This window comes from Varanus komodoensis, unplaced genomic scaffold, assembly GCF_004798865.1.
Source record: "Varanus komodoensis strain SLA01 unplaced genomic scaffold, ASM479886v1 scaffold105, whole genome shotgun sequence".
Taxonomy (NCBI): domain Eukaryota; kingdom Metazoa; phylum Chordata; class Lepidosauria; order Squamata; family Varanidae; genus Varanus; species Varanus komodoensis.
In genome coordinates, this window is record NW_025335297.1 from 17,814 (window position 1) to 43,767 (window position 25,954).

Here is a 25,954-nt window from a genome sequence, read left to right on the forward strand (position 1 = left end):
ATAATAATAATAATAATAATAATAATAATAATAATAATAATAATAATTGACAGACTGGAAGCATCTATTGCTCTCTCCTCACATCCAAGCTCTGCCCACACAATCTCAGTCACCAGCCAATCACTTCCCTCACTCGTCCCCTCATTTATCCCCCTTCCCCTCCTGAAACTTACCAACATGTGAAGGAACACAGTCTTACAACACTTTAGATTGGTACAAATGTGCAACAAATGATCCCAGGAGGTTGTGTGGCATGCACAGCAAAAGGAGAACAGTGGACTTTATGGAGAATGTGGGCATTGATCCTGATACGTCTCGCATGCAAACCAAGCATTCCACCGTTTGAGACGAACCCTCACCTTGTTGACATAATTTCTTTGCATATCCTTGAGATGCAAACCCTTGATGCTGTGCAGAAAATGGCCAAGGAAATTGTGTTAAGATACACACTATTTTGCTGCTTGCTTGGAGAAAACACAAAAGCGCAGTCCTATCAGGAAAATTCAGGCATTGGTCCTGCGGCTTCTTAGAGGCAAACCATCCACCTACCATCATCTTCCTACAATATCCCAGGTGTGCAAATGCAAGAGGTTGTGCAGAAAGTGGCCAAGGAAATTGTCTTCTGTGCACAGCAAAAGGACAATACAACTTTGTGCGGAGAATGCGGGCATCGATCCCGTGACCTCTCGCATGCAAAGCGAGCGCTCTTCCACTTGAGCTAATTCCCCACCTGCCTGGCATCAATTGTAGCATATCCCAGGGCACAAACCCAAGTTAAAGTGCAACAAGGGACTGGAGGAGATTGTGTAGTACACAGAGAAAAAGAAGAATAAAAGGTTTTCTGGAGAATGCGGGCATCGATCCCGCTACCTCTCACATGCGAAGCGAGCACTCTTCCACTTGAGCTAATTCCCCACCTGCCTGGCATCAATTTTTGTATATCCTAGAACACAAATTGTGCCACAATTAACCCAACAAAAGTGTGCAGTATGCACAGAAAAAGGCAAATACTGGCAAAGGAGAATAGATTCCACTGTGGTGTGCAGAGCAAAAGGGAACAGAGGACTGCCTGGAGAATGCGGGCATCGATCCCACTACCTCTCACATGCGAAGCGAGCGCTCTACCACTTGAGCTAATTCCCCACCTGCCTGGCTATGGTGCCCCTGAATATCTCAAGAATAAAAATCCAAGGTGCTATGCAGAAAAAAACCCAAGGAAAATAGGTTGGGTGCACAGTAAAAGAAGAGGATTACCTGGAGAATGCGGGCATCGATCCCGCTACCTCTCGCATGCTAAGCGAGCGCTCTACCACTTGAGCTAATTCCCCACCTGCCTGGCTATGGTGCCCCTGAATATCTCAAAAACAAAAATCCAAGGTGCTATGCAGAAAAAAACCCAAGGAAAATATGTTGGGTGCACAGCAAAAGAAGAGGATTACCTGGAGAATGCGGGCATCGATCCCGCTACCTCTCGCATGCTAACCGAGCGCTCTACCACTTGAGCTAATTCCCCACCTGCCTGGCTATGGTGCCCCTGAATATCTCAAGAACAAAAATCCAAGGTGCTATGCAGAAAAAAAACCCAAGGAAAATATGTTGGGTGCACAGCAAAAGAAGAGGATTACCTGGAGAATGCGGGCATCGATCCCGCTACCTCTCACATGCGAAGCGAGCGCTCTGCCACCTGAGCTAATTCCCCACCTTCATGGCATCACTTTTGTGCATATCTCAGGGGACAAACTCAAGACACTGTGCAACAAGGGACTGATGGAGATTGTGTGGTATGCACAGCAAAAGGAGAACACAAGTTTTATGGAGAATGTGGGCATCGATCCCACTACCTCTCGCATGCTAAGCGAGCGCTCTACCACTTGAGCTAATTCCCCACCTGCCTGGCATCAATTGTTGTATATCCTAGAACACAAATTGTGCCACAATTAACCCAACAAAATTGTGCAATATACACAGAAAAAGGCAAATACCGGCAAGGGAGAATAGATTCCACTGTGGTGTGCAGAGCAAAAGGGAACAGAGGACTGCCTGGAGAATGCGGGCATCGATCCCGCTACCTCTTGCATGCTAAGCGAGCGCTCTACCACCTGAGCTAATTTCCCACCTGTGTTGCAGGGGTGCCATAGCATATCCCAAAAACACAAACTCAAGGTTCTATGCGGGAAGTAATGCAAGGAGGTTGTGCTGAGTTCACCACAAAAGGATGATAGAGAATTCTGTGGGGCATGCAGGCATTGATCCCGCTGCCTCTCGCACGCTAACCGAGAGCTCTACCACCTGAGCTAATTCCCCACCTGCCTGGCATGACTTTTTTTACTTATCCCATTGCACAAACACAAGAAGGTGTGCAAGCAGGGATTGAAGGAGATTGTGTGCTACGCACAGAAAAGGAGGACAGAGGAGTGCCTGGAGAATGCGGGCATCGATCCCGCTACCTCTCGCATGCAAAGCGAGCGCTCTACCACTTGAGCTAATTCCCCACCTTCATGGCATCCCTTTTGTGCATATCTCAGGGGACAAACTCAGGACACTGTGCAACAAGGGATTGATGGAGATTGTGTGGTATGCGCAGCAAAAGCAGAACACAAGTTTTGTGGAGAATGTGGGCATCAATCCCACTACCTCTCGCATGCAAAGCAAGCGCTCTACCACTTGAGCTAATTCCCCACCTGCCTGGTATTACTTTCTTGGAGATCTCAGCAAAGGCATTAATGTGAAATCATTAGTACATTCGCACTTACTGGAGCATTTTCTCTCAGTGAACACCTGTTTTTATATCAGAGGCCATTTACAAGGTCATTTATGGGTAAGTCCATGTTCAGTCATCAGGATCCAGGGTTCTATGGACATGGTAAAATACCTTCCAGCTACATTTCACAAATCATCAGATGCTTTCTGTTCCATCGTCTGCTCATTAGCAGAATGAGAATTCTAACTGCAATTTGCACAAATGCATTGCAAAGATGCATTATCATTACGTCACATTACTATTTGGAGCATACAAATTCACAGCCTGAAAAAATACAAGCCATTACCCTGCTCCTTCAGGGGATTGCAACCCCATCTAGAACAGGTTGAACACCTTCTATCCAGTAAAAAGAAAAGAAAAAAATCACCCACCAACAGCATCTTGTCTGGACTGAGTTTCAGTTTGTTAGCCCTTACCCAGTCTGTTATTGGAGCCAGACATCGGTTTAGCACATCCACAGCTCACTTGTTGAAGATGAGAAGGAGAACTAGAGCTCTGCGTCATCATCATACAGATGGCAACACACCCTGGAACTCCAGATGACCCCACTCAGTGTTTTCATGTAGATGTTGGAATAGCACGAAGGTCAGAACAGACTCCCCAGGAACTCCATGCTGAGGAATCCACGGCTGAATCATCTTCCCCAGGCACCACCATCTGGAGGCAGCCCTCCAATTAGGAGCAGAACCACTGCGATGAAGGACCCCTCATTCCTACCTCAGTCAACTGCTCCAGAAGGGCACCAGAGAGAAAGTCTCCAAGAGGTCCAGCGGTATCAATTTGGTCACACTTCCCCTGCCTTGGTTTCACCATAGGTCATCATACAGGCCGACCAAAGACTAATAAATGTTTAGTCTTTAAAGTGCTACTGGATTCTTTGCTAATTTTGCTGTAGCAAACTATCATTGGCTACCACTCCTGAAGTGGATCCAGAGCAGACAGTTCTGAGAGTCAATCCAAAGTAGTTTCAACAGAGTAGCTAGGTTTGCTGTGAGTACACTGTTGTTTTTATCTGATGTATTATTTTTGTGATTTTATATGCTACTGATTGTTTATATATATCAATGCTGTAAAACATCCAGGAAGCCTTTTTTGGCTGATGGGTGGTATAAACATGCTTAAATAAACAAATGAATACTCTAACAGTGTTTTTGTCTTCGGATTCACACACGCCGCTCAGCTTCAAGGTGCCTGTCTACAGTTCTCCGACCTGAAGTGGATTAGCCAGAGATTATACTGGGGACAGTTCTCATTCTCATTCAAAGGATGGCCCCAAATGCTTTCCTTCTCATGAAGGATTGTCAGCAGGTGGGAGGGGAACCCCAGCTAGTCACCAGTTAAGCTGTTGTAAAAACTTCCCATTCTTTACAAAGGGTTAGGCAATACTCCCCAAACAAGAATAGAAGGCATTCAAAGGACAGGCGTGGTTTTTAAGAGACATCGCAGCAATTGCATCAGAGAGAAAATCTGTGACAACAGGGTCTGGGATTATGTAATGGCTATGAAAAAATACAGCTGAGAAGTCAATGTAAGGCCCTCCAAGGGTCAAATGCAAATGGGAAGACTCTCCCATTCAAACTCAGCTTGAAATTCCATTGCCTGCCCACAACTTGAGGTGTTTGCCCAAACTGCTTGCTTGTGAGCTTGCCAGCTTCTACAAATAAAAAACCAAGGCAACACCAAAATGTGGTCGGAAGGCTTTGAGTGGTGCCTGACTCAGCAAGGCGCAGACGCTGCAGTTGCAGCTCCCTACTTCGTCTGCCTTTCCTCCCGCCACCTCTGTGAGAGCACCATGTGGCTCTCCTCCTCCTGAGTGGCCAATCCTGCTGTCACAGAGTCAGTGTGGGGTGGTCCCACAGGGTGCACCCAAAAGCTAAAACGGCAGGGCCAAAAATATGAGCAAGCTTCAGTACAAAGCCCTTACAGCCAGTCACAAAGCCTTAAAAAGGCATCTCGAGCTTTTAGAATGGGGGAGAAAAACACCAAACACAGCAGTCTGAGGAGAAGCTGTAGGTCCAGCAAAAGGGAGCTTGACTTCTGGGGACCTCTGGAAAGCAGATCTTAATCCCATATCCTAAACCCTCTGGCCTGAAGTTCTTGACCACTGATTTAGAGCTGGGCATCTTCATCCACAACTCGGTCTCCTGCTCATTCAGCATAGGTGTAAAGTTTGATTAGATTAATTTCCTCCCACTGGTTTCTTCCCACTGGAGAAGGAAGGAGAAGCAAAGATGGCCGGGGAGGGAAATGGGAGCAACACGCTCTTCCCTCACTCTTCCCTTGCCAGTTGGAACCCTGCAGCCTTTGGATGAGGCAGTTCATCCACCTTTGGATCTTCTCTCCAGGCCCAACAGAATGCAACCTTAATGTAAGGTCCAGATACTTCAATTGGTGCAGAATAGAGCTGCCAGGTTGCTGACGGGGACTGGACGTTGTTCTCATATAACCCCAGTTCTCCGTCAGCTCCACTGGCTTCCCATTGAAGTCCGGGCCCAATTCAAGGTGTTGGTTATCACCTATAAAGCCCTTAACGACTTGGGACCTGGTCACCTAAAGGAACGTCTGCATCCATATATGCCCCCCCACCCCCTGAGATCGGCGGGGGAGGCCCTTCTCCAGGAGCCCTCTGTGAGGGATATTAGGAGGGTGAGTACCCAGAGGAGGGCCTTCTCTGCAGTGGCGCCCCACCTATGGAATGTGCTCCCCAAAGAGGTCCGCCTGGCGCCATCGTTATTTGCTTTTCGGTGCCAGGCCAAGACCTTTTTATTTAAACTATATTTTAATTGTTAATCTGTGTTTTATTCAATGGTTTTATATTATCGCCAAGAACTCCAACTTTTTAATATTGTTCTATGCTTTGTTTATTTGTTTTCCTTGGGAGCCGCCCTGAGGCTTCGGTGATGGGTGCGGCATAGAAATGTTATAAATAAATAGATAGATAGATAGATAGATAGATAGATAGATAGATAGATAGATAGATAAATGTAACACTCTTCTGACCCAGAGTGTTGAGGACTAGAACATGCATGGTACTTTTTAAGTCGGAAGCACATCAGTGGAGCTTTTAAGAGGAGAAAAAAGTAGTCAACGCAAGACTGAAGCCATCCGCGGTATAGACAACAGATGCACACAGCATGTAGATATGGAACGTGAAGCCCTTTTCAAAAAACGGAACCCTGTCCCAGTTGGATTTTGTTGTCCTTCCACATTGCTAAGCAGTTTCAATAGAGGGAGAGGCTTGTGGAAACTTGCCCGAATGAAACAAGGGTGCATTTTTCTTTTCTTCCTTTTTTCTGGCTACCACTGAGAAGGTTAAAGAATATTAACCAAATTAGTAATTTTCTTTTCTAATTATATCTTTGATTAGAAACCCCAGAGGAACCGTGTTGTGCTGCACATACGTTGTTCTAAGAATGCCCTTGTAAATATGGGCAGTGATGTGACCTAGAAGCCTTCAGAGATTCCTGACCCCTCTTGGTACCCTGGGATATGGGACACAAGGGCATGAAAAACAGGTGGGAAGAGGTGTGCCATGGCAGATCATGCGCTCTTCCACTTCGGAGAACAGGCAAGCTTGTGCCAAGACTCCTCTTCCAGAACAAAGGCAGGATTCAATTGCGGAGAAGCTCCTGGGGAGGGCAGAAGGGAAGGTGTCCAGCTGCAAAGACAAAAGGGATGTGGCCCAAAATCCACACACACAAAGACCATTTGCAGTTCTTCCTGCCAGTAGCAGGGCTTTAAGAGGGAACTTTCAACCTCAGCCAACAAGCCATCCAACGACAGGGCAAAGGGAGCGACATCTAGCCCCAGGCCTGAGGTTCCCCACCTCTGCTTTACCACGGGCTCCCCAGCTCTCCCTGATGGGGTCTTTGATAGCCCCACAAGGGGATCTGTCCCTGGGGCTTCCCAGCTGGGGGTGGGAAACAGCTCTGCACCTCAGTTGAGGGGACTCCAGTGAGAAAGGAAGGTGCTCTTTTTGCTCCAGGAGGCTGGTGCCGATGCAGCCTCTGCTGGACCCTCCCTGCCCCCTTCTCCTCCCCCCAAGAAGGAAACACCCTGTCAGTGTGACAGTGGCATATACCAGTCTTCCCCCCAGGTGGTGCCCTATGGAGCTGTGATTTCTAACCCTAACCCTATACAAATGGAAACCTCAGTACAAAATAGGAGTAAAAACCAAAGTAACACCTAGGAGCAATACAAAGATTAAAATACAGTAATAGGATTAAAACAGGAGCTGAAAGATTGCCTGGGGAGGAAGGTCTTCACTGACTCCAGAAAGAGCACAGCCTGGGCACCAGTGAGCCTCTCGGGGAGGTTCATGCCACAAGAGGTGCCACAGCAGAAAAGGCCCTCACCTAATAGCACCCCGATTACATTCTTTGGCAGGGGAGCCAAGAGAAGGCCTGCTGAAGAGGATCTTAGGACCTCATATGGGATCCTGTGCCTGTACCTCTGGTGACAAAACTGGCCTCAAGAACAACCCCAAACTATGAAGTTGATCCTTTGGAGGGACTGGAAGTGTAAGACCACCACTCCCATCATCCCCAGCCAGCGTGGGCCTTGGTGGCTGGGGATGGTGAACGTTTTAGTTTGACACATCCTGGGGGTGCTAGCTTGGGGAAGACAAGCACATATGGAGCCACTGGAATGAAATGGTCAATATGTCCAGCTGGGTGAAGGGAGGCTTGGGTTCAAATTCTCACTCAGCTGTGAAGGTTACTGGGGAGACTTAGTCCATCTCTCCACCTAATCTACCTTCAAGGTTGTTGTGAGGAAGACACACCCCAAGCTCCTTGGATGAATGCAAATTCATAAGGGCTTGACCACATGTTGCAAGAGAGACCAATTCTGCAATTCAAATCCCTTTCCTAGTTTTCCTCATAACACTAAGCAAGACATAACTTTGATGCATGTGTATTTGCTAATGTCGGAGGCTGACACACCAGGATATGAGCCAGGGTGGTCCTGGGCATCTTGGAGGAGTCACCTTTCCCACTAGCCTTCACTTCACCAATTGCAAATCTTCCCTTTGGGGGCAACAGGCCTGAGCGTCTGTGTGGCAGCTGTCCAAATCCAGACATTCCTGGATGACAAGTTTCCCAGACCCATTTCAACCACCTGGTTTCTAGGCCCCTGGTGGACAAGCTTCACCTGAAAAAAGGCAGGGCAAGTGTAGTCCAGTTTATTTTCCCGGTCCTCTTAGCAACCCTTCATACCCTCAACCGCGTATTTTATTTTACTTCATTCTGGGACAGGGTCTGAGCGAACAGCACCCCAGTTGTCCTTCTTATTCCTAGGTGAATTCCAGAAGGCTGCGGTGAAGGCTGCCCCTTCTCCCAAGGTACTTATGCTACACCGTGCTGAGATGGAGGGTCTTACACACAGCCACCTCGCCATTTCACATGAACCTGTTGAATGAGGTGGCTTTTGGGGGCACCACCACTTAACTGATGACACCCAACTCTGTTTCTCCTCTTTATCAACTCAGGTGTAGCTGCAGAAGCTCTAAACAGATAACTGGACTCAGTCATGGGCATTATCAAATGAGGCTACCTGGTGCCTCCCAGGTGTTTTGGACTACAGCCTTCACAACCCCTTACCATTGGCCATGCTGACTGGGGCTGATGGGAACTGCAGTCAAAAACATCTGGAGGAAGCCAGGTTGCCTGCCCCTGGACCAGAGAGTAGCTTTCCAAATTAAGGTTTGATTTGGACAAGATGAAGGTACCACTGTGGGCTGGCGATAAGGTTGAGCAGGGAGGTTTTGATCAAGTTGACCACTCGGGGTAACTGAATCTTAAATTCAGCCCACCCATGGACTTCCATGGGGGACCCACAGCTCAGAGCGTTCCTCAGCAACTTCAGATGCTCCACCAGCTCTAGCACTGAGGAAAGCTGGCCTTGCCACAGGCCATACTCCCATGCACCCCTCCTTGAGCACAGCAGGTTTTACTTCTGAGTAAGCATACCTGGAATTGCACTGCCATCAGTCATCCGCAGCTCAGTAATGAGCAAGGCTGGCTGAGGCAAGGCGTGAGATAATGCCCTCTCTTTCGGGTCCCAGAAGCCAGCCGGGCCGGCGGCTCAACTTTACCTCAGTCCAGGCCAGGGGACGGGTTCCTCCATGGCCCTGTCCTGAGGGCAGCAAGTCAGTTGTGGAGGCGGGGAGGGAGGGAGGGGGGGAGGGAGGGAAGGCTGGCCCACGGGCCCTCCCTGCCTGCATCCCACAACACCTCCTTCCTGAGGAAGCTGCCTCTCCCTGCCTCATGGAGGAGCTCATTGTCATCGCAAGCAGGTAAAGTTCGCCCATGGAAAGGAGTGCCTGCGACCAGCTCTGCCGGATCTGTCAGCCGCACCCTTGCAAGGCAGCTGATACATGTGCCACCAACCTCACAGCTGGACTACTGCAGCCCACTCTCCGTGGGGCTGCCTTTGTGTCTGATCCGGCAGCCATAGCAGGCCAAGAGTGTGCGGCCTGGGTAGAGCAAGGCACGCCTTATCCGAGTAGGTGCGCTGCACAAACCACACTGGCTGCCTGTTGGCTGCCCAGGAAAGGCTGAGCCCTTGTTGCTCACAGAAAAGGCCCTGAATAAGGAGGCCAGCCTGCCCCTTTGTATCCCAGTGGAAGCCCTAAAGCCATTGAGCGAAATCTTGCTCACGTGGCCATAGTTACCTGACTTCCGTGGACAGCTTTTTCTGTTGTAGCACCTGCATTTTAGAATGCCCACCCCATGGGAAGCACCCTCTACAAGGTGATCTGTGACAGAATCTTGATTTTCAATTTGTGAGGAAATAATAACTCGGGTCTGTGGGAAAGATCAAATGTTTGAACCTCTGCTGCTTTATTGACCGGTGCCCCAGTACCTGCAGTCACAAAGGATAATATATTACCAGGTAGAGGCAAACTCAACCACAAAATCACACCCCATGTACAGACACTTTTATAACTTGCAGCAGAGTCAACAAAAGTGTCTATAGTCAAGGCTATGGTTTCCACAGTTGCAATGTATGGCTGTGAATGCTGGACCATAAGGAAGGCTGAGAGCAAAAGGATTGAGGCCTTTGAATTGTGGTGCTGGAGGAGACTCCTGAGAGTCCCCTGGACCTCAAGGCAATCAAACCGGTCAGTCCTAGAGGAGATCAACCCTGACTGCTCTTTAGAAGGCCAGATACTGAAGATGAAACTCAAATACTTTGGCCACCTAATGAGAAGGAAGGACTCCCTGGAGAAGAGCCTAATGCCGGGAACAATTGAAGGCAAAAGAAGGAGGGGACGGCAGAGGATGAGGTGGCTGGATTGAGTCACTGGGGCAGTCCGCGTGAGCTTAAGTGGATTCCAGGGGATGGTGGAGGACAGGAAGGCCTGGAGGAATGTTGTCCATGCGGTCGCAATGGGTCAAACACAACTTCCCGACTAACAAAAACAACAACAAGTCAGGCACCAATACAGAGTGTTAAGTTGCCAGATAATCTTACTAAACTAGCATCTTGATGTCTTTAGGCATGACATAATGCTCTAAACTGATCAGAAATACTGGTAACAATAGCATAGAAAGCATTACTGATTGCTGTATTGATAGTTCATTTTAGAAAATTCTTGACAGTTCAAGAGATGTTTAAACATGCAAATATGTCTGATGGAGGAGCAATTCAGGAAATCTGGTTTGAAAACCTACACTAAGCAGGGACTTGCCACTGTGGGACTAGATGCTTAGAAACAAATGGACAGCATTATTTCAGTTTTTCTGATGAGAACACAGGTATTTCCTCACTAATAGTATTAGCCTCCAGCAGCTTCTCAGTCCAGCCAATGCCATCTTCTTAAGGCAACAGCAACGCTAAACAGCAACCTGACTGGGAATTCTGCTGCCCTTTGAGAAAGAGGTGTAGATTTGATTTTATATAAGACAAAGGCACATATAAACAATGTTTTTCTGCCATGATTTATCTGAAATTTCCCAACATCAACAGCCTGGTATTTATTTATACGTGTATTTATAGATTGCCTATAACTGCTGAGGCCTTCCTAGGCAGCTTACAATACATAAAACATATTAACAAAGTAAAACACATTAAAACACAACGAATTAAAACATCTATAAAAGCAATATAAAAAAGGCCACAGCATACAGGCTAGACGTTTAAAAAAAACCCTAAAAAGGCATGTCTTTGCCTGGTGCCAAAAGGGAAATAAAGATGGCGCAGGCGAATTTCCCTAGGGAGGGAGTTCCAAAGATGGGGAGCAGCAGCGGAAAAGGCCCTTCGGCTGGTTGCCACCCCTCATCTTCCTGATAGGTGGTTCTCGTTGAAGGGCCTCCTGAGCTGATCTGAGGGGGCAGGTAGATATACATGGGTGCAGACAGTCCTTGAGACAGCCAGGCCCCAAGCTGTTTAGGGCTTTATATGTCAATGCGAGCACCCTGAATTGGGCCCAGGCCACAGCTGGTGGCCAGTGAAGTGTGGTGATGGGAGTGATGACCTGGGTTCTAGTCCCCACATGGCAGGATGTGTGTTGAGAGACCTGAGGCCAGTGACTGACTATCAGACTTGCCTACCTTGCAGGGTTGTTATGAGGAGACTGTGGAGCAGGGAGGACTGTGGAAACTGCCTCGTGTCCTTTGCAAAGAGGAAAGAAGCCAGGCTATAAATGAAATCCTAAATAAGTAAGAATATAATAATCATAACTTGAAACACGCATATAAATAAATGTAGGTACCTCCTGAAGGTGCACATTCTGGCTCAGGATTTTTATTTTTTTTTTAAGAAGCTGATTTACTGTTCCACATTTAATCCCTATGGAAAGCTCAGGCTCTGATTTATGATGGGCAGCTTAGAAATTATGGGCCAACCTTGTGGGCCCCTGACATTGCCTGGGGTCCACAAGATGATCTGACATCCCAGAAGCAAGTTTAAGTGGCTTGGAGCTGAGACACCAAGTGCCAAGCTCTGCCCCACATCACCCCACACCATCCCCTTGCAGCCAACGAAGAAAGTCTCACAGCAGCCGCCTCTCCCATGCAGAAAATCAGACTTGGAGAGCAAGAAAAGGGACATACCACCGGCAGCAGGTGGGGGGGAGGCAGAGCTGGTGGCTTGTACCATTTCCTGTTGGTGCCCCAGCCCCTTCCCCTCTCCCTCTGCCACACTTTAGACAGCCAAGAAAAAGCATCCCGGGGAAAGTACACGGTGCAAGCAACCACCACCGCTTGCTCTGTACAATAGATGCATTAGCCCACCAAGGCAGAGAGCCTTGGATTGCACCGTGTTGATGAAATACACAGTGCATCTGCATGAATTTACCCATGTGCTAAAATTGGGTGGGCAACACACAGTGCTCTGGCTCCATGCAGCCCCAGAGATGCCATTGGCAATATCAAGGACGCCTTGCCACGAACCCAATCCCCCCTTTCTCCTGCTGCTGCCTTGCCTTGCAGGGCACGTGTGGAGAATAATAGTTATGGTCTTCAGCTGCCTCCATCGGAGGCAATGTGGGAGGCCTCTAGCGACAGGGACCTTTTGTGGTGGCCCCCTAGGTACATTTATTAAACACAGAAATGCTCGATCCTATGCAAGTTTGGGCAGAAAAAAGGCTACAACTTCCAGCATTCTGTCTAAATGTGAAAAGGCTCGTGCCCTGAGCTATTGTCTTTTAAGCATCAACGCGTTGTCTTGTTTTTCCATTCATCCAAGTGTTTGGCAGCATCAAACCTGTGAGTGTTTGTCATTTGTCCATAATGTGTTCAGTCACTGTTTCTTCTTTTGTACCAGATACATTGAGGGTCAACACCATTGGAAAGGTTATATAGAAATGTTCAATTCACAAGTGTTAGTAAATACTGGATGGTAATAGAATGTAAAAAACTACCTTTTCCTGTCAGGCAATTTGGAGTTGCTATTTTCATGTTATTTTCTTTAAAATTCACTCATTTCCACACATATACGTACCACAGCCCCTCCAAATATGTAGAAGTCACCAGCTTATTTTTGGGTTTGGCGGGGCTGATTGCAACTTCATAGGCACTCAGCCACCTAGTTTGCAATTAGAGGAAGGGGACAGCAGAGGATGAGGTGGCTGGATGGAGTCACTGAAGCAGTCGGCGTGAGCTTAGGTGGACTCTGGGGGATGGTGGAGGACAGGAAGGCCTGGAGGAGTGTGGTCCGTGGGGTCGCGATGGGTCGGACGCGACTTCACGACTAACAACAACAATGGCTTAATAAAACCTTCAAGGCCAGAAACTGAATAGCAGCTACTGGGAAAGAGGCCTGTTATCCCCTGAGAGAAAAGGACGCTGGATGAGTAGGCAGCTCCTTTTATGGTCTTCAGGGACCGCAGCAGCCCAGTCAAGAGCTTGTCAAGCTGTTCATCAAACCTAGCCTGGGTCACTGCCTCCAGCTCCACCGCTTCACTTCCTAACTGCAATTCTGCACTCTTTGTGGAAGAAGGTTTTTTGGGTGTGGGGGGCGGAACACATCCAGGCAATCCCTCCATGTCTTGACCTACAGGACCCTCTTTGTAGTTTATGTATGTCTATATTTATTGCATTTTATACCACCCCATAGCACACAAGGCTCTCTGGGCAGTTTAGAAATAAAACATAACAACCATAAAGCAAGCAATTACAAAACACTGAAAAGCCAATCAAAATGAAAAGCACAAAGTTTGGCAACTCAGGGCAACAATTAATACACAGCATAGCAATTCAGATAAAAATATTATTAAAGCCAATCTAGCTTTCAAAACATCTGGTAAATAAAAAGATGTTCACTGGCGCCGAAAAGAAAACAAAGATGGTGCCAGGTGCACCTCCTTGGGGAGCAAGCTCCACAGACGGGGTGCAAACACGGAGGAGGCTCTCCTCCACGCCATCACCTGCTCTACTTCCTGGGATGTGGGGAGGGTTCCTGGAGAACAACCTCTGTGAAGATCTCAAGGACCAGGTAGGAACATACGGAGAAAAGCGTTCCTTCAAATAGCCTGGCTCCAAGCTGTTTGGGGCTTTAACGCTGGCCCGGCTACAGCAAACTCCGAAGGATGAGCTCAGCCTGCCTGATTTTCTCAGCATTCTTTGGTTCCCTCTGTGACCTGGGAGGTGGCTGCCACACTGTGTGAGTCACTTGTGCGAGAAGATGTCACGGCAAGGTTGTTGCTTTAAGGGCTAAAATAATGGAAGGAGTGGAGCGTGGCAATTAGCCCTACCTAGAAACACAAACAGAGCTGTCATGCATCGGTTCCTCAAAGAATTGTTCTCAGTGCTTTTTTCTCTCCCAGCCCTCCCAGCTGGACTCCCCCTTACCCCAGATGAAGCCCCCGGGGCCCAGTCCTGGATGCCCTCAAAGTCCTCTCCCGTCCTCAGCCCGCCGTGCTCTGCGTGGGCCCTTGAGCCTTCTCGGATTCCAGCTCAGGTGGGTGTGTTGCAAATAACTTGGCCTCCACCCCGTGGCCATGGGATGGCACCAAATGTTGACATCTGACTGCCGGCTCCAGCAACAGTATATAGGAGAGTGCCGCAGATCACCTCCAGCTGCCGCTCCAAAGATCCGCTGCCACTTCTCCGAGCTACCCCTGAGGTGCCGTTTCTATCCTTCCGTCTCCAGCGGCTCTCCTGGGAAACAAGCGATGGCCCCAAGAGCTGCGGCCGTCCTGCTCTTTGTGGTGTCTGCCTTTCACATGGGTAAGAAGATGAGCTCGGAAGTGGAGTTTACCTGGATCAGGACTTTGCCAATCCACCCTAGCTGTTATTCAGGGGAGGGTGGTGATGTCAGTGGGGGTCGTCATCTACTACAGCTTGGCTTCTGAGTTGTACAGGTACAATCTATGATGCCGAACTCCAGACCCTAAATAGGCTCACCACCATGGTTAGCTCCTATGAAGCTGAAAATAAAGGCTGCAGTGGATAAGGAGTCTCACTGACAGAGAAGCTACCCACTTGCCCTGCAACTTTTCGTATTTCCAGGGCTAGTTTTTGTGCGGTCCTGGCTCTTCAGGCTACATCCCCGCATGCCGAGATCTTATGTAACTCTAGGGGGCTTACCTCTGTGTGGAGATATAAAAGTGTGCCATTCACCAGTGTTGTAGTGAAGCAGGGCTTGCAGGATTGATGCTCCCAGACTTTTGATCAGCAGGGTCCATGACATCATTTGCCACCCCCTCGGGTTATATGTTCTCTCTAAGAGTGGCTGCAGCCCTTATTATTCCTGGAGGATAATTTTCCCTGGCAGCAATATATTTGGATCCCTGTAAGATATTTGGCCACCTAATGAGAAGGAAGAGCTCCGTGGAGAAGAGCCTAATGCTGGGAACAATAGATGGCAAGAGAAGAAGGGGATGGCAGAGGATGAGGTGGCTGGATGGAGTCACTGAAGCAGTTGGTGTGAGCTTAAGGGACTCTGGGGGATGGTGGAGGACAGGAAGGCCTGGAGGAATGTTGTCCATGCAGTCGCAATGGGTCAGACACGACTTCGTGACTAACAACAACAACAAGATATTTGGAGGGGTGTTCATTTGTGAATGAATCAAGCTCTTATAATCTGAGATCCTCATGGGAAAGAAGGTTACATCCCATCCTTCACTCTTCCTAAGGCTGATAGTCCCATTTTTTAATTGCTATTTTCCTACAGCATTTTCTTTCCATGTTTGGATTTAAATACTTTTTCTTCAAGGAAACTTTGGCAGCAACCTTTCAGTTATTTGAGAATGAGCTTTTCTTCAGTGTAAATATGCAGAATTGTGTTGCTAGTCTTTTGCTTTTCCTTGGGAGGCCAGGACGAGCAGCTACAGCCCATACCAATCTGGGGCCCCAAATAACTCCCTGCCAGTCAGCGCAGGTAGAGGCACCTCCACCTCACCAAAACATTTGCATTTTACTGCTTTGGGATTATTTTAGAATGCAGGTTGTTAAGAGAGTTCTTAAATTAAGAAAGGGCATGACATACCAGCTGTTGAGCTGAAGCTGAAACCTTTCTGCCATGCTCCATTCTAAATGAAGGAGGTTTCTACCCCTTTATCTTTGAGTGGCAGTAAGCTGAACCGTCAAACACTGCATTTGAGAACACGAGAGCAGTGTGGACTGTCTGTTATCACTCCCATTGGATCAGCAAGAGGTCTGACTTCCAATTGTCTAAGAGAAGCAACAACTAAAAAGTCCTCCCCTTTAAATTAGGATGAATTTAAAAAATCAACTGGTGTGGGAAGGAGGGAAACCAGGAGTAGATCTTTGTGGAAAGGACTTGTGAGCTGGCTTCTCATAATGATCACAAATTCCTAAGTTGAGTGTATGCTCAGAGATACCTTATTCATATTTACTTAATTTATACTGATAATTTTAATCTTATATTTGTAAATCAATGTATTTTTTGTATTTTGTATTTAATGGTAATTTATTATGTGCTATTGTATTTCATTGTATTTTATCATGTTGTAAGCCGCCCCGAGGTTTCGGCAAGGGGCGGCATAGAAATGTAATAATAATAATAATAATAATAATAATAATAATAATAATAATAATAATTTCCATAGGCCTGAGTCAGTATTTCGCACTTGGCTCCAGACGATGGTCCTTGGGGTTCCAGTCAAATATCGAGAGGTTCTTGCAAGCCTCAAGGCACTTCCTGCTTGGTGTTTCTTGCAGGAGACAGGAAATGGCAAAAGATCCACTTAAAATGAGCTGCTTTTTCTCCATGTGCTTGCTGCATTGTGCGTGGAGATGAAGAAGATTCAAGACCGGCTCATCCGGGTGCCCAGTCTGGTCCTTTGGGGTTTCTCAGATGGTCCCACCCATTTCCACAGACCACCAACTGCTTGGTGCTTCCCTGCCTTTTGTTCATTTCCTGCAGCTCCCATTCTAAAAGGCTGAAACACGTCTCAGTTATTGGCAGTCAGAGCTTTAAGCTACAGTATGCAGTCCTTAGGGTATTCTTGGTCCTAGCCCCTTTGCCTCTGCCCCTGCCAGCAACTAGAATGCTTCCCCCAGGGAACCTGCAATGGAACCCGTCCCTCCAGCCGAAGAAGGCTCAACTCCCCTGTTTTAGAGCTGTTTTCTCGAAATCCTCCACCCCATTTGGAGGACAATTTCAGCACTTCACTCCAGGGGGAGGAGAAATTCTCCAACCATTTCTCACAGATAGGGCCTATGGAGTGGCAGTGAGGGCGGCAAAGAAGAAATTCTTTTCCGCTTCCATTGCCTCCTCACAATGCCGTCCAGCGGAGCTCTTTCGGGTGGTACAGGGGCTGGTTCATCCGGGCCCCAAGAAGGATCCCGTGCCACTCTCAATGGCCCGCTGTGACGACTTCGCCAAGCATTCCAAGGAGAAAGTCGCTCAGATAAGTCACGAGCTGGACTCTACTAGTGTCTCAGAACCTTCTGGGGAGGTGCCATTGTTGCCGTCTGGTCCAAAATTGATGGATGAGTCTCAGTTGTTGCGGCCTGATGATGTGGACAAGGTGCTTGGACAAGTACGTCCTACCACCTGCTTACTGGACCCTTGCCCATCTTGGCTAAAGAAAGCCAAGGACGGGATAGGGGCCTGGATCCTGGAGGTTGTCAACGCCTCTCTAAGGGACGGCCGGGTACCTGCCCCTTTAAAGGAGGCAGTAGTCTGGCCAGTCCTGAAGAAGGCATCCCTGGATCTAGAGATGGCCACCAATTATAGACCGGTAGCCAACATCCCGTTTCTAGGCAAAGTGTTGGAGTGGGTGGTGACGGGACAACTCCAAGCACTCTTGGAGGAAACTGATTATCTGGACCCATTTCAGTCCAGCTTCAGACCTGGGTATGGTACTGAATCTGCCTTGGTCAACCTGTACGATGACCTGTGCAGGGAGAAGGACAGGGGGAGTGCGTCCCTGTTGGTTCTCCTGGACTGCTCAGCAGCTTTCGATACCATCGACCACGGTATCCTCCTGGATAGGCTGGTAGGATTGGGAATAGGAGGCACTGCTTGGCAGTGGTTCCACTCCTACCTTGACGGCCGATTCCAGAAGGTGGTGCTGGGGGACTATGGCTCTGCACCATGGCAGTTATGCCATGGAGTTCCACAGGGGTCCATTTTGTCCCCCTTGCTATTCAACATCTACATGAAACCTCTGGGAGAGGTCATTAGGTGGTGTGGGCTGAGGAATCATCAGTACGCTGATGATACCCAGCTCTAACTCTCGTTTTCAACTAATCCAGATGAGGTAGTGGCTGTACTGAACCGGTGCCTGGCCGAGGTAATGGGCTGGATGAGGGCCAATAAACTGAAGCTCAATCTAGACAAGATGGAGGTCCTGTTTGTACGTGGGTCGGGCTTCGGGATGGGGGACCTGAACCTTGTCCTGAATGGGGTTACACTCCCTCTTAGGGACAGGGTTCGCAGCTTGGGAGTGCTCCTCGACCCAGAGCTGACATTAGAAGCTCAAGTAACAGCGGTGGCGAGGAGCGCTTTCCTCCAGCTCCGGCTGATCCATCAACTGCGTCCCTACCTGGAGAACAACTGCCTGGCGACAGTGACACATGCATTGGTAACTTCCCGATTAGACTTCTGTAACACGCTCTACGTGAGGCTGCCCTTGAAGACGGTCTGGATACTTCAATTGGTGCAAAATAGAGCAGCCAGGTTGCTGATGGGGACTGGGCGTTGTTCTCACATAACCCCAGTCCTCCATCAGCTCCACTGGTTTCCCATTGAAGTCCGGGCCCAATTCAAGGTGTTGGTTATCACCTATAAAGCCCTTAATGGCTTGGGACCTGGTTATCTAAAGGAGTACTTGCGTCCATATATGCCCTCCCACCCCTTGAGATCGGCGGAGGAGGCCCTTCTCCGGGAGTCCTCTGTGAAGGATATTAGGAGGGTGAGTACCCAGAGGAAGGCCTTCTCTGCGGTGGCACCCAATCTATGGAATGCGCTCCCCAGAGAGGTCCACCTGGCGCCGTCGTTATTCGTTTTTCAGCGCCAGGCCAAGACCTTTTTATTTAAACAATATTTTAACTGTTAATTGCTATTTTTATTTATTGTTTTTTATAGCTCTGCCAAGATGTATCCGGATTTTTAAAGTTTATTCAACATTTGTTTATTTGCTTTGTAAGCCGCCCTGAGGCTTGTTGCAAAGGGGGCGGCGTAAAAATGCTCTAAATAAAAATAAATAGGGCTAACCATCAGCAGGGGCTGTTCCACAGCTTCTTCTCCTTTTCCCTGAAGATGTTCAGCTTTCCGCGCAGCCAATGCAAGCCGGAGCAGCATCCACAGAATGGGCAGCCTTGTGCTGCTTTTGTGTCTGGTTCGAGGGAACATGGGGAACACATGTCGTGCCAAGCCAGGCCTTCAGTTCCCCACTAGTTTTCTTCCTCCTGAAAGAGGCTTCTATTTTTCTCTCTCATTCCCAGGGCATGTGACAGCTTGTGCTGCATGGGCTTTGGTGGTGTTTTTGAGTTTAGTCACTATGCCAGGTGCCGAGAGATTTTCTTTCTCTTCTGGCCATTCCTCTGCAGCCTTCCAGGCTGCCTGCATTTCCTGACCTGAAAGAGGAATCGATTGTCTGATGGTGACTCCTTGGGGCTTTAGCTGAAGTGCAGGTAGCCAAAGAGGCTCCAGGTGAGAGATGGTTGTACAAAGAAGGGCAGGACATGCATGTACCATCCTCAGCCACCTCATAAGCAAGGTAAGCACAAGAAACCGTGAACCCAAGCTATAAGAAAGACTTTTTGCACGCAAATTCTTCCCACATTAGAGGATGACAGTCCAAAAAGAGTGGAAGGAAATTTTGGCACGGTGCTCTTTTCAAGACACCTACCATAAAAAACACTGGAAATAAGGAAAAGGAACGGGCCATTCTGTAGAAGGGCTCCCTCACCTTTTAGATCTGTGTCACCCATGATTTGACTCTTTTCTGATTCTTTGCAGCTTGGACACCCAAACCAGCTGCACTCAAGGGCTGATTATCTGCTTCTGTTTCTTTGTTAATCTCAGTGCTGTGCCAAGAAGCAGAAAAACAGGGGCTCAGATGTTACAACTGCAGCTTCGGCCAGCCTTGCACAGACACGTCCCTGGTGACCTGCAAAGAAGGAGAGAGATGTGGCACCATCAGAGGGCACTCAGGTTTGTTTAATTATCTCGGGGATATTCTGGGGCCTTCTCTAAGCTCCCATCTGGCCTTCCCTTTTTCTAGGGCTTCATTTACACTTTTACTTGGGCAGACATCAGGAAAAGCATGCAGGGCATCTTCTACCCAATTACTGTCGAGAAAATTGTACCATTTAAATAAAGGCCAGGCTAGACAAAACACCAGTCCTCACAATTGCATGTGCCGCTTTTTCAGAGCAAATTGTACACATGAGGGAACCGATCCAGATTGGGTCTCATGTGTGGCAGGCAGGGGACTCCCAGGGATCCTGCCCGAAACTGGACTGCGTGTGCCTCTCATTTGCTTCCATGGGAATTTCCCCCTTATACAAATAGCAGGCGAAGGAAAGGAATCTGGGATCAGCACCACAGCAGGGACAAAATGGCAGGCTCCTTCTGCCCCCATCCATATACCCCAATCTCAATAGCACGCCCACCTATAAGCTACCTTGAGAAAAAGCGTTCCTGATGCTGCCAGTTCCACAAATGGTGCGGGATCCACAGCAGCCCAGTGCTTGCTTTCACGGTGCCAGGCGGCATGTGTTCATTCCCCTTCCTCCTTTTGCCCCATCACCACAACCCTTCTATTAAATTCCTTTTGGAGCACGCTGCTTTGCCCACGCTCACTCCCGCACCAGCATTTGGCACTCCAGCTCTGCCCCTTGTCCCCAGGGCCAGTGCCAGGCTTTGGGAGGCCGTAGGGACAGAGAGGTGCCGTGGCTGCCCCTTAGTGAGTCTACCTCACTGCCTTTGCCCTGGGGCAGAGGAGCTGCCCCGAGGGACCCTTGCTGGATTGCGGGCCCTCCATCACATCTCCCCTCGATGCCGCTGATCCGCCGCTGCCCGAGCCTAACCCCACGTGCATTTCTTCTTTGCAGATTATAAAGTGCACGAGTCCATCTTAGGAAAGGGCTGCCTCTCGCACCAGAAATGCTTCAGTCACGAGAGGATCACTCACTCGAGCAGCCCCTTCCGGGTCACCTACTTCTGCTGCAACACCAATCGCTGCAACCAGGCCTTCTCCGGGGCACCCCACAGCTCTGCCGCCCCCCTCCCAGTGCTCCTCGTGACCACTGCCCTGGCTCTGCTGTTCGCCTCCCTCTCGTGAGACACAGCACCTTGCCCGCCCCCGGCCCCACAGACAGCACTCGACCCTCGCGCACAGACCCTGCTGCCATACTGCAGGCCAGCGAGGACAAAGGGCGGATCAGGACTGGCCCGCAGGCCCCGCCTGCCTTACGGACAACAGCCAAGGACTCCTGGCTGCCTGCTCCGCAGCTGCATAACCAGATCTCTCACCTCCTGCCCGCGGTGCTGCTAGGGCCGGACCCTGGGGCCGAAGCCTGGGTCCCCAAAGTGGTTGCCCAGAAAGCGGTAGCTAAAAAGCAAATGGCAGGTTCGATTGCTGTGGTCAGAGCAGCATTGCAGAGCGAGTCCCCAAAGGGGACGCCGAGTGCACTGGTCTGCCGTATGCATGGGCTGGCCAACTACTCTTTAAGTGCTGCATGGGCTTGCTTTTTTGCTTTGATGTATCAGGAATGCAGAACAAGAGGGAAAGCGTGGCATAGTGCTTGTGTGGTGGAGGGAAAGAGAAGTGCTGGTTCTGTGTTTCGCAACTGAAGGAGCAGAGATGGCCATCAGAAAGGAGGCATAATACCATTAAGTCAAAGATCAAAAATTGCCCAGCTCAGCTGCACTCCCTTTGCCCTAAGCTGTCCTGCAGTATTCACAAGCACGTGGGTTACCAGGAATTTGAATTCTGGCCAGTGCTGGAACTCGGATTTCTAGGGGAATTTCCATTTATTAGTGATGATATGGATGCATTCCTACATGGGTTAGATCGGGGGGGGGGGCATATCCTAGAATTTCTACCCAGCAGGACTCAGTGTGACTTCTATCAATTTAAAATCAGAGCCCAATAAAACACAATAAAAATACAAAGTATCATAAGAATGCTTTACTTTTTAAAAAGCACACCCAAAGCATGAGACAACAAATAGAGTCTTTATACTAGGAATGGGCAACTTGTACACCAAAACCTCTGGAGGACCAAACACCCATCAGGAATAGTCAGCATAGTCAATTATGATGAATGGTGGGAACTGTAGTCCAAAACCCCTGAAGGGTTACAAGTTGTCCACTCTAGCTTAAAAAATAACATTAAAAAACTACAGATAGGAAAAAAAATGCTGGAAGTACTTGGATAAGTATGCCTTTTGGACCCAACTTCTGTTGGTAGATAGATCTCCAGATCTTAAAGCTGGAAGTCTAGCCAGATCCTGTCTTTTCCAACCTGGCGTCCTCCAGATTTGTTGGACTACAATTCCCATCACCCCAAGCCAGCAGGGCCAATGGTCCAAGGCTGAGGAAAGCTGATAGCAGCTTTCTGTCTGCAACATGGAGAAAATAAGGTGACCTACCTCATACAACTATTGCAATTCTTATCTATTGCTAAATAGGTAAAGGGCTCTTAGAGCTTGAAACATGCTTTAGAAATGCTGAGTATTGCTAATGTCCCTGTTTCACTGCTGGTTGAGGCTTCACTCTGGCTATCAAGTCAAATGTAGTCACAGAATCATAGAATCATGCAGTTGGAAGGGGCCTAGCAGGCCATCAGGTCCAACCACCTGATAATGCAGGACTCATCCAGATTTCAACCCAGCCTGACCCTGCTTAGCTTCCAAGATTAGGCAGGATCAGGCACCTCAGGCTAGTCACTACAGCAAGCTTGTTCTCAGGTGATTTGCAGTCAGGCAAAGCAGTATTTTCTCCATATGCTTCAGGAGAAAAAGTATTATTTACATGTTCATTTCAGTGAATTTAACTTGTTTTTCCTCTATGTTCAAGAACTGAGCAGAGATCTACATACGGCTAATCCAGGCCTTCTCTAACCTTGTGCCTGGTTTTGGACTTCAATGCTTATTAACCCCAGCCAGTATGGGAGCTGTACTCCAAAATTATCAGGAGGACACCAGATTGGGACAGGCTGGGCCCATCCTTATCATGGGATCGCAGGTCTCCGCAAGCCTGTGAAGGAGATTAAGCTGTCACAGTAACTGAGCCACACTTGCCAAGAAGAGTTGGTAACCATGCGGGAATTTGAACCCAGGACTCCCTGAATAAGCTCAACACTCTCCAAATTCATTCCTTTACTTGGGCACCACTGATAGATGTGAAAGGATGATTTGAAACAAGGGAGTAGAAAGATTTAAAAAGGTAACAAAGAAAATTACTTAGCCCAGAAGAGGGGAGGGGTTAAAATCAGAGAGCACAAGGTGTGGGGAAACAGGCACATAGGTGGGAGGGCCAAATACTTCCCGATTGTTCATTGACAAGCTTGGCAGAACAAAATGAGCCTATTGTAGCCCACCAGGGGCAGGGCTGGATTGGGAAGAAGGGCCAGTGTTGGAGCAGTGCGGAGGAGGCGGGCAGAAAGATTGTAAACTCCTGGGACCACAGCCAATCAGGGGAAAGGAGGAGGGAAGAAGCAGCCGGGAGCAGGGTTCAAAAGGGGCATGTGAGCATGTGCTCAGGTGAACAGAAGAATGGGAAGGAAACCATTCTTTTCTGTTTCCTTCATTGCAGCACTTTCCCTGAAACAGCTTGAACCTAAGTCTCTTTCTGGTCTCCCTGCCAGAGGATTAAGCTAAACTCACATTCTTTCAAGGAGGGTATATGCCCTTGGGTCATGTTAATTCTTCACACACCTGATGGCATGGTCTGTAAAGATGAAGGATTGTAGGGATGAAGGAAAAAACCTTTCTGTTCACATTTTAATGCAAGCATGCCTCAAGTTGCACCATTATCCAGGCGATAACTCACTCATCCTTTGAAAATCACACCTCTCCAACTTTTGGAGCAGAGTTCTCATATCAAAATGCATACATAGAAGCATATATTTGGCGGGAACAGCATTGCAAATTCTGTATGTTTAGAAAAATTGCTTGCAAGGAATGTGCATATTAAACAGGAATGCACACAAAAATGGATGCATTTGGAGAAATGTACACCAAAATGCTCACCATGTTCATGCAAACTTTGGGTAAAGCAAGCTTAAGTCTGTTAAAAGGAGAAATGGGAAGCAAAAGATTTGGCCATCTCTAACTGTAGCTCATGAAAGCTTATGCCATAAGAAATTTCTGAGGGTGTTTCCATAAGAAGGACTCCCATGGCTGCTAACACCTCAAAGATGTTCTGACTTTTTCTTTGCAACATACTTTTGTCTAGTAAGGAAAAAGATAAGAAAATTCTGGGGTTGCAAATGGAAGGTGCCATTGACTATCTGCATCCCCCATAATGCTGCTCAGGAGAGGCAGGTCCAGCACCCAGCCAGGCTTTGTCTTTATGCCTTTTAATGCCACAAGGCTCTTTGCTGGGCGTTGCCACTTTTTCATGGGCAGCGTACTGTACTCTTCACCGTTAGGACCATGGTGCTGACTCGATTTGTATGCCTTTTCCTCATTATTTAATGTTGCCTGTTTGTTTTGTTTTTTCCTCCTACTGGAGAACTCATTTCAGTTTGGAAGCCACATGAAAAGTTGTTTATGTAATGCCTCAAATAAACAAGCAAATAAACTTTTGAAATCGGAGATGTTATCTTTCATTTCTAGTATTTTAGGCAAATTGGTTTGTGCTGTTCTCACATTGTCTGCCCTTCACATTTGGGAGTCTTCATCCATACCGGGATTACTCTCTTCATACTCCTGTTATTCTACTCATACGCAGAGCAGTTTTCTGGAACTTCTGTCTCCGTCCTCTTATATAATATAAAATCCAGCTCTGCCCCACGCCTGCTCTGGCAAACGTGCACAACATCAGGGTTCATACGCTCCTCTTCCAGTACTGCATTCTGAGCAGAACAGAGAGGAAAGCCCCTGCACAAAAGACAAGGATAAGTAAGGCTACAAAACCAGTAGGAGAACTTCTGAGCCTCCAAGGCAGTGATGGGCCACTCTTGAACAAAGCAGCCTTTCTTAAACCGAGAAACTTCTAAGACTGACTTTATTATTAGCACCATGAGTACATTATTATTATTATTTGTTAATTTGTTTGCATCATTTATATTCCACTTTGCATTTGAATAAATCCCAAAGTGGTTTAGTCTTGTTGTTATTATAATTCTCTACCACCCAAGAGGCAAAGCTCTAACAGCTCCCCAGTGCTGGGGTCTTTGTGCTATCATGCAGTTGTTCTAGGAACAGTAATACTAATTGCCTCAGTACTTTCTGCATCCAGTTATCACAGACCTCACGGTGCTTGTAACTCATAATACACTCCATGCATCTGAGAAAGTGGACTGTAGTCCTGGAAAGCTTATGCCTTAATATATACATCACGGCACAAGCTCTAATTTGTGTCTAATATATATTGTTTCACACTGATGAAGGCCATTATGGTCAAAATGTATTTGGGAAACGGCACTGTAAATGCACACAGCCAAGAACAGAAACCAGTTTTGATCATGTGCATGTGAGGTTAAAGGAACGCTTCTTGGATATTTTAATGGTGGAATTACAGCAAAACCATGCTTGCTGTATTTTAATAAAATTATTCTCCATTTAGGGCATACACATAATGCTGAGGGCCACATGAATTTAGGACTGCATATGGCTCTAATGTCACCTTTAGCCCAACCCTAGTAAAGGTCTACCAGAGCTAAACTTCTGGGTCTTCCTCTGAGTGCCAACTCCAAGGAAGGCTTGGAGGGAGGCAACAAGGGAGGGGCTTTGTCTGTGGTGGCCCCCATTCCAGCCCACCTTGCACCACACTTATAATCGTTTTAGCATCAGGTTCAGATGGCCCTTTATGTTAAGGCAGGGGTGTCCAAACTTTTTGCAAGGAGGGCCACATTTGGTGAGGTGAAAATGTGTGGGGGCCGACCATTCACCCTGACATTCTTTGAACCATTAACATTAAATGCAAATGAACTATTTTATGAAAGACTAAACAAATAACTTAACTGCACTAATGTGAAGGGTGATACTGAGATCTCGACTGCATTATATAGGCCAGGTCTGGCTCAAAAACAGTGGTTTTGATGCGCAAGATGTCACGCAGGTGAAAGTCACTTAGTCTCGTCCTCACGCGGTTCTTGTT

At 47.9% G+C, this 25,954-nt stretch overlaps 4 non-coding genes across 4 annotated transcripts; all 4 read right to left on the minus strand.

The window, feature by feature from the left end:
• Positions 1-655: 655 nt before the first annotated feature.
• On the minus strand, positions 656-728 carry TRNAA-UGC. The gene has a single exon. It is a non-coding gene; the product is annotated as a tRNA-Ala (tRNA).
• A 527-nt stretch (positions 729-1,255) lies between these two features.
• Positions 1,256-1,328, minus strand: TRNAA-AGC. Its single transcript has one exon. It is a non-coding gene; the product is annotated as a tRNA-Ala (tRNA).
• Positions 1,329-1,813: 485 nt separating this feature from the next.
• TRNAA-AGC lies at positions 1,814-1,886 on the minus strand. The gene has a single exon. It is a non-coding gene; the product is annotated as a tRNA-Ala (tRNA).
• Positions 1,887-2,419: 533 nt separating this feature from the next.
• Positions 2,420-2,492, minus strand: TRNAA-UGC. Its single transcript has one exon. It is a non-coding gene; the product is annotated as a tRNA-Ala (tRNA).
• Positions 2,493-25,954: the final 23,462 nt, after the last annotated feature.